This window comes from Psammomys obesus, unplaced genomic scaffold (genome assembly GCF_907164565.1).
Source record: "Psammomys obesus unplaced genomic scaffold, mPsaObe1.curated_primary_1811, whole genome shotgun sequence".
Taxonomy (NCBI): domain Eukaryota; kingdom Metazoa; phylum Chordata; class Mammalia; order Rodentia; family Muridae; genus Psammomys; species Psammomys obesus.
In genome coordinates this window covers 4,167,047-4,182,023 of record NW_026596034.1, presented here as the reverse complement: position 1 = coordinate 4,182,023, position 14,977 = coordinate 4,167,047, and positions in this window count along the sequence as shown.

Sequence of the window (14,977 nt, the reverse complement as noted above, 5' to 3'; positions counted from 1 at the left end):
CAGAGGGCATCCAGCTCTTGGCAATAAGAGTGAACTAATATTATCCATGCACCATGCAGGTTCTCCTGAGCACAGCAGATCTGAGGCCACAGCTCACCTGGGTTGCTTTGCATCAGAGAGTAGCAGAGGACCCAACTGTGTCATCTCTGCCCATCTCAGCACCCTGGGGAGTCAGCAGCAGCTCCAGCAAGCTTAGCTTCTTGGATGGGGTAACAGAGGGAAGGGCTTTCAGTTACCCAGCCTTATTCCCATCCCCCAACCTCTGACCCAGTCTTCACTTTTGGGCCAGGCACTTGCCTTCCATGTGCTCCATTTGCTGTGGGCAAAAGGTAGGTTACTAAAGCTGTAATTATCTTGGGCATATGATCAATCTATTGGTGAAATGGCCCATTCAGCTTCGCTGTGACTGGGAGTCACTCAACATGCTGAGGGACAGCTGGACTGTTGACAGTCCTGGGAGAACTCTTTCTTTCATTTGGCCTCTTGGCTTTTTCAGTACAGAAGCTGATGTTCATGATTAGCCTGCTACCAAATCCATTTCAATTTCCTTTCCATTGTTCAAGGAGATGGAGCAGAGCTCTTGTGGTCATGTTCCTCCCAGGCCTGGTTGGCATTTTGGGAAAGCGTCATAGAAGTGCTGTTTGATTTTAGTTCATAGGAACACAGGAGACCATTACTGGGCCTGTACAGTTCTTTCTCCAGTTCTCACTTTGCTAATGAGGAAGTGCTGAGAAGAAGGCTTCAGTTCTCACCGAATATCTGTAGGGAAAGGTCATCCAAGGGGACTTTATGGAGCTGCCTAGGCTTTGCTGAGCCAACATCCATATGTTACGATTATTCTCAAGACTTTCTATGGCTAGTGAATTCTGGGAATGCTATAGATTTGTCTCTGTGATTGGTCCAGAAAGCCCTGCTTTGCTAAATAATCCTGATTTGATCTAGCACCAAGTACCCTGTGTAGAGTAGTTCTGTCCCTTCCATGGGCTGACATTGTCCCATTGGGATTCCTGATAATAAAAGACAGTTTTGGTAATATAAGTTGTCTGAGTAGATTTGAACCTTCTACTGTTTGCCCTACACACATTCCATCTCCTGGTGTGGGGGTCACTTACTCCTTACTAAAACATTTCCCTGTGAGACACCCATTTACCTTGGTGAGTGACCTTACACAGGTTACCTGTCGAATCAGAGCTGTCGTTTTCTCATCTTTAAAGAAAGCTGACTAACTTAACATGGGCAAGAGACTTCAGAAGTTAGCCTCTCCTGGCCCTGAAAGTCACTTTGCAATTTCCTCGTTTACCCAGAAACAATTAGACTCTTGTTTCCATTTCTTTTATAGTGAACGGTTGACTTTGGGAGGGGCATCCCAAGCTCATCCTGCCCAACTGGGTCTCCCCAATTAGTTGGGAGCTTTTACACAACCCTAGTGAAGTCATTCTCCAGATTAAGCCCCTCAGGGCTGCCATCATTTGTCACACTGAGGATGGGACTGGCAAAAGTTTGGAGCCCTCCTTGAGTGCCCATGACCAACAGAGAGCTAGGAAGTGATGGTGCCCCACCCAGGCCAAGACTCTTCTCTGATCCTTGTGAGGCACCCTGAGTGATCCACACTTGCACCTAGGAACACATTACTGCAGTGCTCACAACAATGTGGTGAGCTCAATCCGTCTTTTATTGTGGGCTGAGCTGAGAGGTGTAGAAGGAGGAACAAAGAATGTGGGTAGACGGGTAGCAAACCTTGGCTTTAATAACATCCTGCTGTTTTGTCCAGGTTAGACATCAATATCTCCGCTCTTGGACTCCTGGCTTATAAGACAAGATGGTAGGGTTAATCATGCCTGCCTTTGTGATTTCTCATGAGCATCAGTTGAGATAATATGTGTGTGCGTGCTAGTAATTGTTAGGTGGTATATGCACATGTAAGGGATTTTGTTCTTTGTAAGAGTGGGAGGATGGCGCCAGCTGGGGTCCCTGAGCCCCACAGCCTCCTGAGCAGATCAGGCTCATTCAGTAACATCCCAACACATGGAAAAACATGTGAGCTTGACAGCTAATAATCAGATCCAAAACAACAGGCTTGAGGAGGGAGGCCAACCTGGGAAATGTGTTATGAGCTGATCAGAAAGGAGAAAAGAAATAAAGTCATTAGCTTAATTAAGGGGCAAGAGGGAATGATGAAACACATCTCTAGCAAAACCAAATTACGCATTTAGAAGATATTAAAAATGCATTTGAACTCCACTGGTGTTGCGGTTCTCATAACATTTCTAGAGCCTCAGTCGGCGATCAGGTCAGTATGAAATCAAGCAAAGGTACTATTTCTCTGCCTCACTTCCTCATCATCCTAGTGACTTTCTGTCACCTCTTCAGTTGTCTTTCCACTGCCCCTCCACAGCTTTCCTGGGTGAGCATGGTCCCAGTACACACTGTGTTTGCAAAATTTGACTTTGCACTGAGGTCTCAGGAACATGGATTCCTTTAATTTTGTGTTCTCATTTTAAAGAGAATCTTAAAAATGTAACATGATTCTATTTGGGATCATGGGTCGAGTCTTGTCCTGTGGATTCCTGCTCCATGATTCCTGTCTGTGTCTGTGCTTAATGCTTGAGGTCCTGGGAGGATGAAGACTAAGTCCTGCTAATGGGAACATGAGACACCTGGAAAGAGGGACCCTCAATTGAAGAATTGCCTCCACCAGGTCTGTCTATGGGTATTTTCTTTATTGGTGATTGATATGGAAAGACCCGGTCCACTGTGGGCAAGGTCACCCTGGGGCAGATGGGCCTGGGTTATATGAGGAAGTAAGCCGAGCAAACCAGGGGAGCAAGCTCTTAAGCAGTTTTCTATTCCTGCCTCCGGGTTCCTGCCTTGAGTTCCTGCCTTTGGTCACTTTCTTCCCCCAAGTTGCTTTTGGTTAGTATTTTATCAGCCAACACTGATACAAACTAGAAAACAGGGTAAAAGGAAGACTATTATATTAACAAGACAATAAAATGCATGGCATTGTTGGAGGCTGATGAAAACAGATTGAGGTGTCCTCGTGTGAGAAAATGTATATCATGCACACAACTTTGTAGCAATCATGGTAGAGAAAAGTGGTAGAGGCAGGTGGTAAAATGGACCATAACAAGCCCCCAATAGTGCCATATTTGCATAATCTGTCAGTTAGGTCTGTTAGGTCTGTTTCCCAAAGAGCCTGAATCTGCTGCCTCTGTTCATCTTCATGAGACCTTAACTTCTGAGTCACAGGGTGGTGACTCCGAGGGAAAGAAAGGTTTGTGGGATCTGTGTCTTGTAGAGCTTGGGAATGCTTCTGGGAAACTGATGTGGCCTGACATCTAAGCTGAATTTGGAGGTGTTTCTTCGGGGGCTTCAGGACACAGAAGATGTATGAGCAAGGTTGGAGAGAGGGCAACATGTTAGTGAAGGAAAGCACAAAGCCCCTGAATCCTGTTCCAGCTGCGTGAGGGGTGGCCTTTGCTTCAGACATGAAGGTCTGATCCTCCTGATGCTCTGTGCTTGGCTCCTCTCACTCCATATGCAGCCTTGCTCTGAGGCTGGCCCTTCCCTCAAGGTGTTTCCTGAAGACACCAGCCTCGTGTCGTCCCAGATAAGCAGTCAAAGTACAGACCTTTCTCTTTGCCAGTGGTTCATACCTCTGGATTCTGCCCATTTGCCTGCCCCAATCACTGTTTCTAGAACACATCTCTAGACCCAGGAGTATCCAGTGTTTTGACTAGCTAGGACTGAGTAACAGGTTTGAAGAACTAACAGGCTACCCAGGGAGGGGTTATTCCTCCCGAAGGTACATGGTGGGTTTCATCACCAGCAAAAGGAAGATCAGGGAAATCAAAAACCATCTGTCTCTATCATGGCAGCCAGTCACAATGCCACTGAGAGCTCTGCAAGTGCCTATTTGCTGGCACAAGGAGTATGTGAGGTTGTGTTCTGAAGGCCAAGGGAAATGCTAACCACAACCCCAGGGAGGAGAAGTTAGAGCAGAGCTGCTGCCCGACAGAGTGGACTATGAGCCCCGCACTCAGCTAATGAAACCCGACTTAATTGCTTGCATTCTTGGATGAACTTCTAACTCTTCAGCCCTAGGAGAGGAAAAATTGCAGATACAACTTGCTTTCTGTCCTTGGCATGCTGAGCCTGGAGAAACTTATTTAACCTTTCTCAGCAGTGATTCCCAGCTGTGCAAATGGGATGACAGTCTTTGTCCACACTGCAGGCAGAGCTGGGCGTCAAGAGCTGTGAGAAAGGCCTTCCAGGGTGTAGCTAGGCAGCTTTTCAGAACTGTGGCATCAGGACTTTGGGGGTGTTTTTAGTTCCATTATTATAAGGGTTTAAGTTAGACAGCCTTTCTCCTGGCTCTCAAAACACTTGCTGATGCTGTCTCTTGCTTCTAGAGCTAGAGGAAAAATGAAATTTGCTGAAGACATTCTCTTTTCATTGGCGTTCATGTCTACATGCTTCCCAAACCCTGAAACTAATGGGGGATTCAAGAACAAGTTGATGGGGCCATCATAAAGCAAAGAGAGGAAGGAGAGAGGGAGGGAAGGAGGAGGGGAAAGAATGAACAATTATAGTTAGTTCTACGTCAGAAGTTGGCAAATGAAGGCCCATGCATGGAACTGGTGCACTAATTGCCTGTTTCACAGTGTTCTAAAAACTAAGAATGGTATTCATGGATTATTCTTTATTTTTTAATTTTTTAAGAATTTCATATATGAATACTGTATATACATCATTTCCAGCCCTCTTCCCTAACTCTAACTCCTTTGTTATTTCCTTCCATTCCCTCTCAAATTCATGACCTCTTATTTAGTTATATTTACATACATACACACACACATGCACATAAGTGTGTATAATTACAGCTGGCTGAACTTAAAATTGCTCATCTGTGTGTGCATTTAGGTTTGAGGCTCAGGGTGCATTGCAGAAAGAGGGGGCCACAATGTATTAAGAGACAGAGGTCCTGGGCATCTTCTGTGAGAAAACATCTTCTATATATGACAGGGAAGCTGCCCCCATGAAACCTCAAAAACATGCTAAGCAAAACAGAACCTGCATAGTGACAACACCAGCTGACATTCCATTGTCGAATAGGAAACTCTCACAAGGCTCCATTCCTAAGTAAAGAGATAAAGGCAATTAATAGTCTCTGAGAAAGAATTGGTATTAATTTTGTGTGTGTGTGTGTATGTGCTCGCGCATGCACGCACATGGTGCGGGGGGTGTGTGTGTGTAGTTTTCACTATATAGCTGTGGCTGTCCTGGAACTCACTGTGTAGACCAGGCTGGCCTCAAACTCATAGAGATCCACCTGCCCCTGCCTCCCAAGTGCTAGGATTAAAGCCATGCACCATTATGCCTGGTTTTGTATTATAATTTTATTATCTAATAAGAATATCATTTTGTGATAAATGAAAACTCTATGCCATTCAATGAAGTTGCATTGGCACACAGACTGCTCATTCGTGTGGTATTAATAGCTATGCTGTTTCAACAGTAGAAGCAGGCAGCTGGGACAGAAGCTATGGAGCTCAAAAAGCCTAAAATAGTTGCAGGAAGAGTTTTCTGACCCTTGATCCAGGAAAGGAACAACTTACCCCACACAGGAAGTGGCATGAAGAACAAAGTCCACAAGGCAAGCTGTCCAGTTGTAGCATAGCATTACTTGGAGGTACACACTATTCTAAAGGAGCCAAGATGAGGCCTAGACTTAAAAATTTGCATTCCCCATTCCACAGATAAGGATGAAGAGATTAACCACTGACACTGGGAACTTTTCTCATTTTCTGATCAAATACTTGAACCTTTTTGTTAATACGTATTAATAATAATTTCTATAAAACAGAGGGTTTTGTTGTGATGTTTCCATACATGGGTATAAGACATTCTGTTCTTATTTAGCCATACTTACTCTTCCTCCCCTCTCACCAATTCCCTTTCTACCCTACTTTTGTTTCTTCTAAATGAGAGAAAACATGATACTTGTCTGGCTTATTTAGCTTAACACGATGATCTCTAGTTCCACCGTTTTTCTGTAAAAATTTATGCTGAGTCTCAGTTCCAAGATGCTGTTCTTGCAGCTTTCAGAGAGCAGGAAATGCGTAGATGGCAGGTCCTGGGCACTCCTACCTGGTGGCCTATCATTTGAAGCCTGGAATGGTGAATGTGGTTTGATGGAAGCTAAGGTCCTAAAAGGAATTTGTCTGTGGTGATGTTTAGGGCAGCCTTTCATCTCAGAGTGGACAGGTGCTAATGAGGGCTTACTTGAGGGTCAAGGCAGTTGGGAGGTGGGAGAGGAAGTGAAAGGCTAGGAGTGTCTGGAGAAGATGGGAGCTCCACCCCTGCCCTCTAGTCTAGACGAAGGGCAGGTCTCTAGAGAAGAGCTCTGGTTGACAGCCCAGCCCACTACTTGGCTGCCTGAACCTTGGACAATAGCAGAGCAGAGAGGTGGGAAGAGATCTCTGGAGGTACTCAGGGCAAAGAGTAGATGTGTGGGGAGGGGGAAAGGCCTCAGAGGAAAAGCACTGAGCTGCAGGGCAAAGATGGGGAGCTTATTAGAAGACTTAACTATGGGTGTATAGAGTTGGCAGGATGGGGGTAGGGGTGACAGCTAAGGCCCAGCTAGATCAGGAACCCATTGTTGCCATGAGGTCATGCACAGAGAACTCCTGAAAAGGAGAAAAGAGAGTATCCTTTAACAGTCTTCTGATGTTTAAACATTGTCCAGAAACACAACTGACACCAAAGAAATCCATCAAACATGCCAAGGCTGGATGTAGTCTCAGACCAGCATTCTGTAGTCTCTCTCCTAAAAACGTCCTAAAAATTTTAAACTTTATAGGTGGCCTCTTTCCAGACCCTTCAGAATATTCCCTTAAGGTCTTTCTAGCTGGTCCCAAGTTCTTCCTCTGGTGAGCCATCTATGCTCAGCTCAACTCTGCTTGTGCCCAGGAGAGCCTGGTGCTGAAATGACAAGATGCTACAATAAACAAAGGCTAGAAGAAGCAAAAATTCAACCACCAAAAACATCAGCCAAAAAAAAAAAAAAAAAAAAGGAGAAAAACGTCCAATGGAGACCTTAGCTATTCTCCTGGCTCTTTTAAAAATAACTCTGGCAACACCTAGAGTTGAGGGGTATCTGGCTGGGCTGTAAAGAAAACTGGCGGTGAGAATTCCAAAGACATTTGAAGGACCGGAATCTGGTCCCTATCTGGTTGCTGCTGCTCACAATCTAGGTCTGGAGAAAATAAGAAAGGAGTTATTGAAGTTCTGTGGGAGTTCTGCATCTGGGAGAAAGCCCTGTCTTGGGACATGATCTTGGCAAGCCTGCCAGCTAGAGCCTCATGAGTGGCCAAGCAGACATAAGACAAGACCACTCACTATGACAAGCTCCTTTAGTACTGTCTTCCTTGTCACATTCAGCAAGCCTTTGGAGACTGTCTATTAGGTCCAGACTTGGCTTGTTGCTGTCCATGTGAGGAGAGGAGGAGTGTGCTAGACAGAGACAGATATCTCCATCTGTGCCCAGGGCCTGTAGAAAGGGAGTCCATCCTGGACTGGGGTGTTGGAGGGGCTCCTTGTTGGAAGGTACCACTAGGAATTTGGGAGGGGTGGATGGATGTCTGCATGAGAAAATGCAAACCTTTTCAAGATGACATCATTTGCTCTTCAAGTATGCCTCGGGCTGATGTCTCCTGATGTTGTTTAATGGTATTTTAAATGAATAAATGAAGGACCAAGTCACCATCTGGTCCTAAGAATAGCAGGCAGGATGTGGAGCCACAGAAGATCTAAAAGATCCAAGGGAAATGACATGACAGAATCAAATAGAGTCAAGTTTGAGCATCACTGCAAAAATGCTGAAAATGTATGAGGTAACACTATGGATTGGGGAGAACTAAGGGTTTAGTGAGGACAATAGGACCACAGGAGCTGCCTATAGGCTCCAAAATTTTAGTTGAAACCCTGGGGCAGTAACTTAGCATAGACACGAATTTTCCGGAAGTTAACCTGCTTGCGTACCTCTCCCTATAATACCTATAGATGTGGCTTGTGCTGGGAATGCTCAAAATATCACCCACTCTTCACCAATGCAAATCGTTGCTATTTTTCTGATGCCTTTCTCAGCTTTAGATCTGGGCAACCTTCAGAATCATGCCACAGTATTTTGGCCCGTTTGTCTGTGAAACCTGTCTTGGAGTTAATCCCAGCCTAGATTTGCCAGAGCTCTAGAGATAGCTGTGTGCAAATTTTCCTAGCTTCGTGTTCAGGGACATCAAGCTGTGGCTTGAAATTGGTCATACTGGTGTTTAAGTGGAGAGAGAGGTGAAAGTTACCCACAAGCCCTGCCCACCAACCTTAGCAGCACCCGACACAAATGGGCCTCAGAGGACCGCTCTCTGTATGGCCAGTGACTCTAACAGTAACCATGATATTGTTGGCACCAAAGCCTTTCAGTGTTTGCAAAGCTGTTCTAACAGTGATAGCTTGCCAGCTCAAGGGGCAAAAGAATGTTAGGAAGGCAGGGAGAGCTATTAGCAGGAATTTAAGTCCACTGGGAAGAAGTCACTTGTTAAGATATGACTCTTCTAAGGAAAATTATTAACTTCAAAGTTTTCACTTATTTTCTTAATTTTTCTTGCTGTGATCTTGGCAACTGATCCCACAACCAGCCTTCGTACATCTGTCACTAAGATTTGGCAGAGATAAAGGATGCCACATAGTCCCCAATAAGCCATAAAAACAAGTGGCACCTGACCATGTCTTAGACCAGATGAAACATGCTTGTCCACATCCCCTCTTCATAGCCAAATGATCCAGGCCCCAGCTGCGGGGAATGTCATAGCTGCACTCCACACTGGAAGCTGTCCTTAGGATAGAGAGCCTTCCTAAGGGGTTGACAGCCAGAAGTGGCTGAAGCAGAATGGCAGCACTTTACCTTGGCTTCGAACAACCAAGCTTAAAGCAACTCCAGTTCCAGAATCCCCGTTGGGACTGGCTGGATGCACTTTGAACCACCGTGTTCCAAGAAATAGCCCTTATTTCTTACAGGTATGTCCTCCAAGAGTGGTCCCCTATGCCTTCTGCCCACAGCTCTCCATGTCATCGTTTGTTTTAATGAGATCCAGTTTAAGACACAGTCTACACAGTTCATGTGGCTCAGGCCCCCTGGCACACGAGCCCTTCCACGTCTCCCCTCGCTGTGCATGAACACGCCCACGCCTCGTCAGAGCTAATGTCCACCCACCCCTGTTAGAAAGAAGCAAATTTGCTACGCACACAGCCTGTGTTACCATCCCTCTGGACCGCTTGCTAAAGGGCTCAGGAGGCGATTCTTGGAGGAGCACATCTCGAGTAATACTCATGAAGATGTGCAGGGTTTGTGCAGAGATACAGCCAAGAACATTCCAAAGGACATGCTGGACACGGTCACCAGATGACATGTTTCCATGTTACATCCCACAGGTAAATTTCAGTTTCTCTTCTGCTAATAACTCTTGGGGCTCCCATGAAGTTAAATGATATGGTTAGAAAGGGGTGGCACACGCCTCAGCCTTCAGAGTAAAGCTGTGACTCAAATTTTCTCATTCAGATGTTTAATATCAGTTTGATCACAGGGATGCATAGACATGTAATCTAACTGGTTCTGTGACCCCAGCACTTTTACTAGAATCATGTTGGTTTTGCTAGGCTACCAGCATGAATTCATAAGCTTCTGTGCACTACACACAGGAAAGCCAAGTATGGCTGGGGGAAGGGCTGACTGATTTCTATCAAATGGTGTGTTTGAGTCCTGTCTAGTGTTTTGGAATTGCATGAACTTCAATCAAAACTTCTTTCTATGATTTAGACAATCTATCACTTGTAGCAAAGGTCACCTAACAAATGTCAAGAAACAAGCCCTCAAATTTAGTCTGATGTAGGAAGCTCCACTCTTACAGCTTGGGAATACAATTCCGAGACACTTCACCAAGTTTGCTGTGAGCAAAAAGCTTGCTAAAGAGCTTGGGCCTCCAAGGTAGCTGGGAGGAGTTTCAAGGGCAACCCTCTGGTTCTTCCCTTTGAATAGACACTCTCACTCATAGCCTGCCATTTTAAGACGCTGTCAGTCTGTCTTCAGGGATCAGCCTTCTCAATGAAATTTCCTACAGAACCTCAACATTTTAGTAAATTGCTTTTAGAAGCAGCTTATAATCATCTTGTTTTCAGTGAATTCCAGATGCCCAAGAGCTTACATGAACGATCCTTTAGGGGAGTTTGAAATGGCTCATTCAAAACTGGTTCACAACTTGAAGGAGAAACGAATGAGAAATGGAGCCTTGGAATGCCCCCCACCCCATTTTGTCTGTGATGTGTGCGCTGAGGGGTATTGTGTGCAGAAGAGTCTAACCCACCCTATCCATCCCCTCCAGGATTTTAGTGACTTTGATAATTTCTCTCTCAGCTTTTATATTTCTAGAACAAAGTGTCCCATTTTGATCTCCCCTTGAATGGCATTCCTGTCCCCCACCTCCTTGATCATTCTCATGTCCTCCTCCTCACTTCCCCAGCTTCTTTATATCTTTTAAAGGCTTGCCCAGAACTACACACAATATTTCCAGAGATCAGAGAATCAGCCTTTTATCTCTTCCCATTGATGTTAAAAATTTGATCATGATAAAATGAATCATTCTGAGGAATCTGCATTGGAATATCAGCCCAAAGTAATTTCTCCTTTTGTCCACTCATATCCTGGAGAAGAAATGGAGAGCCCACTGATTGTGCAAGCCTGGGCTAGGCCTTTTGGGATGTCAAACAGAATGGAAAATTACCCTCTTTCCCTAAGAGTGCTACAGTGCCAATAACATCAGTTGAGCTATAGGCCGCATGGATGCTTTCCTTACAAATCTTGCATGAAACAGTCTTGTCTAGATCTCACGACAACCACAATTTCTAACAAGTTCCTAGAGGAAGTAGGGAAACTCAAGCAGTTCTGATTCATCTGAATCAGCCCTTTCCATGTTCACACTTCTCTCCAGGATTTCTGGAGGTTCCTCCCTTCTGGAAACTTACATTCTGGGAGTCAACAGTTTAAACTCTCATGTGAGTTACAAGTTGAGATAAACATGAGACTAAAGTGTTTCCATAACATGATGCTGCCATGGTCAAGACAAGTGTCCCCAAAGGTTCCTCTGGAAAGGTTTAGTCCCAAGGATAATACTTCCAGGAAGTAGTGGAACGTTTGAGAGGGGAGGCTGTTGGGAGAACCTTAAGTTCATCAAGGACATGCTTCCTAAGCAATTGTGAAATCTGTGTGTTTTCCTATCTCTCTCTCTCTTTCTTTGTCTCAGAACTCACAGAGATCTGCCCTCCTCTCCCTCTTGAGTGCTGGGATTAAAGGCATGTGCCCCATGCCTGGCTTGGCTTTTGTCTTCATGTACCACTCTTGCCAGAGTCCCAAGTCAATGATATCACTTGATCATGAATTAGAACTTCCCAAATAATAAGCAACAATATTTTCTTAAGTAAATAACTCACCACAGGCATTTTGTTACATCATTGGGAAACCAGCTAATGCATGTGTCTTTGGATGACAGACTTGGGGAACAAGACTCTCTTAAGTGAGGGTGTTTCGGGGATCTTAGTGGATCTAGAATAGTCTAGGCTGACTTCCTTCTTACATCAGCCCATCCAAGAGGACTTTTTTCTCATAGTTTTGCCTATTATAACCTATGCCTTTTCCAAGCAAATTCAGCAATTCAGTTTTGGTCGAGAAACCTTTAGTCTCCCAATCTCAATTCAAATGTGAATGTCTGTCCCTGCTAGCTCTGCTAATGGAAGAGCACACTGACCTTGTCCTCTCGAGTAAGCATTGTTTTCCAGTGGAGCCAGGCGTGATTACATGTTTTATGGTCCACCTGAGACAATAAAGGTTGGTACTTTTCTATCTGGAAAAGCTGAAAATGGCAATTTTTTTTTTCTAGTGCTCGGAGCTGGTAGGGAAACACACGAGGTTACTGTTGGCTCCTGAATCTTGTATAGCAGTTGGAGGATAGTGTTGAGATAAGTCACACAGAGGAAGGAAAAGTGCAGGGTGGAGCCAGGATGCAGCTGCCCCGTCAAATCCCAGCCACTGAGAACCCTGTGCACAAGCCAATAGGGGTGAACTTTCTGTAAATTTCAAGCAAAAAGATCTATTGACCATTTCTCTCATCTTTTTGCAAATTAGCTTCTGGCTGGGTGGACTTCTCAGTTCCTCTCCATGTCTCCCAGTCGTATCTTTCCTTGCCCACGACTCATGCAGATCTTTCTCAAATTCACCAAACTCAGAGCTACTCCTCTCCTACGTTCACACTGAACACCAAGAGTGGGACTCTACCAGCACGAGGAGGTCACTGCCGCCTTTCCAGAAAACGAGCTTCACACTGTCTGGTCACTACTGATGGGGCAGCTTCAGTGCGTCAGTATAAAAAGTCCCGCCAGCCAAAAGTTAGCAGTGATTCATCTTTCTAACCTACTCATGGACTCAAAGTCAGACCTTCTTACTTGAATTATTACTTAGTATTATTGTTGTTATTATTAGTGCCACATGTTCTCTTCGCCAAGCGGTAGTCTGCAGCCTAGGTTTGGAGCCCTGTCATACTGTCCCAGTTTCTTCAGCTATGTTCCTGTGGTTCCTTCTCTCTTCATCGTTCAGAATGGAGACTTACTGGCCTATCTCAGGTTTGCTGGCTCTTGCTTCGTAAACTGCATCAGCACATCAAGTGACATTTTTATCTTGTTTATTGTGGGTTTTCTTCCTAATGTTCCTTGTTCTCTCAAGGTCCCATTTCTTCACTGAGACTTTCCATGTTTCACCCTTTCAAGTGCTTTTGTCTTACTGCTTGAGTGCTATTGTAATGGGGGGCTCTCTGGCACATCTGCTGGCTTCAACATCACTGCTGTTTTGCTTAGTGTCTGCTGGTTGTCCTTTCTTCTCAAGCTGCTGAGAGACTTTTCATCCTGTATTTGGAAAAGAGTTTGGAATATATCCCTGGCATTTTGAATACCATTCTACCATGCTTTATGACTTTGGATCTTATTTTAATATGGTAGTTAGTGTTTTGGTGGTGTTTTGTTTTGTTTTGATAGCAAAATAATCAACTCAGCTACATTTGGGCCACAACCAACATTTCCATGTCAACTTACTTTCTGTGCTTTTGCAAAGCAGCCCAAATGCATTTGTGCCCTGGTTAGCTCGGAACGCCTTCAGTGTGCTTTAAATCAGAGGCATTCAGGCACAGCTTGGGGGTGGTTCTTAAACCTACATTCTTCGAACTGTCTCACTTTTTAACTTTTCTAGCACTATGTTCCCCAAATTTCCATTTATTTGTCCTTAAGCTAGAAGGCTGAGGTTTCATTTTCTCTGTTCCCCTGCACAGGCTCCTATGAAGAGCAAGCAGCCCTGTGATCAGATGGCAGGAAGCTGGAGAGAGACAAAAGCAAAAATGTTCTCTGTCTTGTCTTGGTGACAGTACTGTAGCTAAAGAGAGGTTATTCCCGTTCTCAAAGTCTTAGGTGTCTGCTGGATCCATCACCACTTCTGCCTGCTGCCCATCTCTCACTGGGTTACAGCTTTGGGGCTGGGAATGTGAGGGGACTGGGAAGGGAGGGACAGGACACCAGAAAAATCAAGCACAAAAGTTGTCACTCTTCTTTTCTTCTCTTCCCTATCTTCTGTTGTAATTACTCTTTTGGACTAGAAATTAATGGCTGTTCTTGAAGCTCCTTGTGCCTATACCTTGTGTAAGGTTCCAGCCCCGGAGAATGGCTGAGCATGGTGGGAGGCAGTTCGCTAAGCTAATTCGGCTTTGGTAAGCGTTTTGGTCATTGTTTTTGCAAGCCACCTTTCCTTCTCCAGCACACCTACTACAGGTGTACTTTCTAGTCCTTCAGTGGTGGCTCCAGGAATTGTGTCCAGGTCCACAGTCACACTAGGTGGATGGAGCAAGGCGGAGCATGGTCCTCTTCTCTTAGGACCAGAACCTCTGCTTCCATTTCTTAACAGCATCACTTTGTTCAGTCACCACCTTTCAACTATGTGCTGCAGTCCGGGCTGCGAGGTTGGCACACATATAACTTCCTCTCCACAGTCCCTTTGGAGGTGTGTATCATTATCTACCTTCCAGAGCCAAAATAAGCCTTTTTTAAAAGTGAAGTAATTCATTCGAGATTCAACAATAAGCAGATGGGTGAGAGTTCTTGTTCAGCCTTGTAGATACTTTTTACATTGACTTCTTCATGGTCCTGATAGATAAGGGCTCAAAGAGACAGCACAGGTCAGGATCCAAGCCTCAGAATTAAAGATAAATCCTTGTTAAAGATTCCATAGGGCTTCTTTTAAACATGGTCTCTATGTAAGAAAGGGCTCAGTAAATAATTATTATCAAGTAAGAGTTTCCTTAAGGGAAAAATATGCCTCAACCTAAACTATTTATTTAATAACAATGGGAGAATCAGGCTAATGTTTTATCTCTCCACAGCCTTGCATGGTAATTCATAATACATTCTTCCATCCCTATACAAATATGGTCCCTCTTATCCTTATTCCATTGATTACAGCATGGTAATTTTTGTATTCCTACATGTGAATAGCCAGTGAAACCAAATTACCAACTGGCTATTGTCCTGCAGACTCGGTATTTCCTATGCAAAAACTAATTACAGAGTCGGGGTTCAGTCCCCCCATGTGCTAGAAGTGCTAGCCCCTTAGCATGAGAATAAGCAGAAAGCCCACAGCCAGGTGCCACTCAAATCAGCGCAGGACAGAGAACTGTATGTGGAAACAAGCTGCTGGAGCAACCCATTCCCCACGGCCTTCAAGCCCTTCAGATGGAATGAAAACAGCACTGTAATGACAGTTTATGAAATGAAAGCAAATATATTGGCCTTGCATCAGAGACTTTCTATAGCAGAGAAGATGGTAATAAAGACAGAA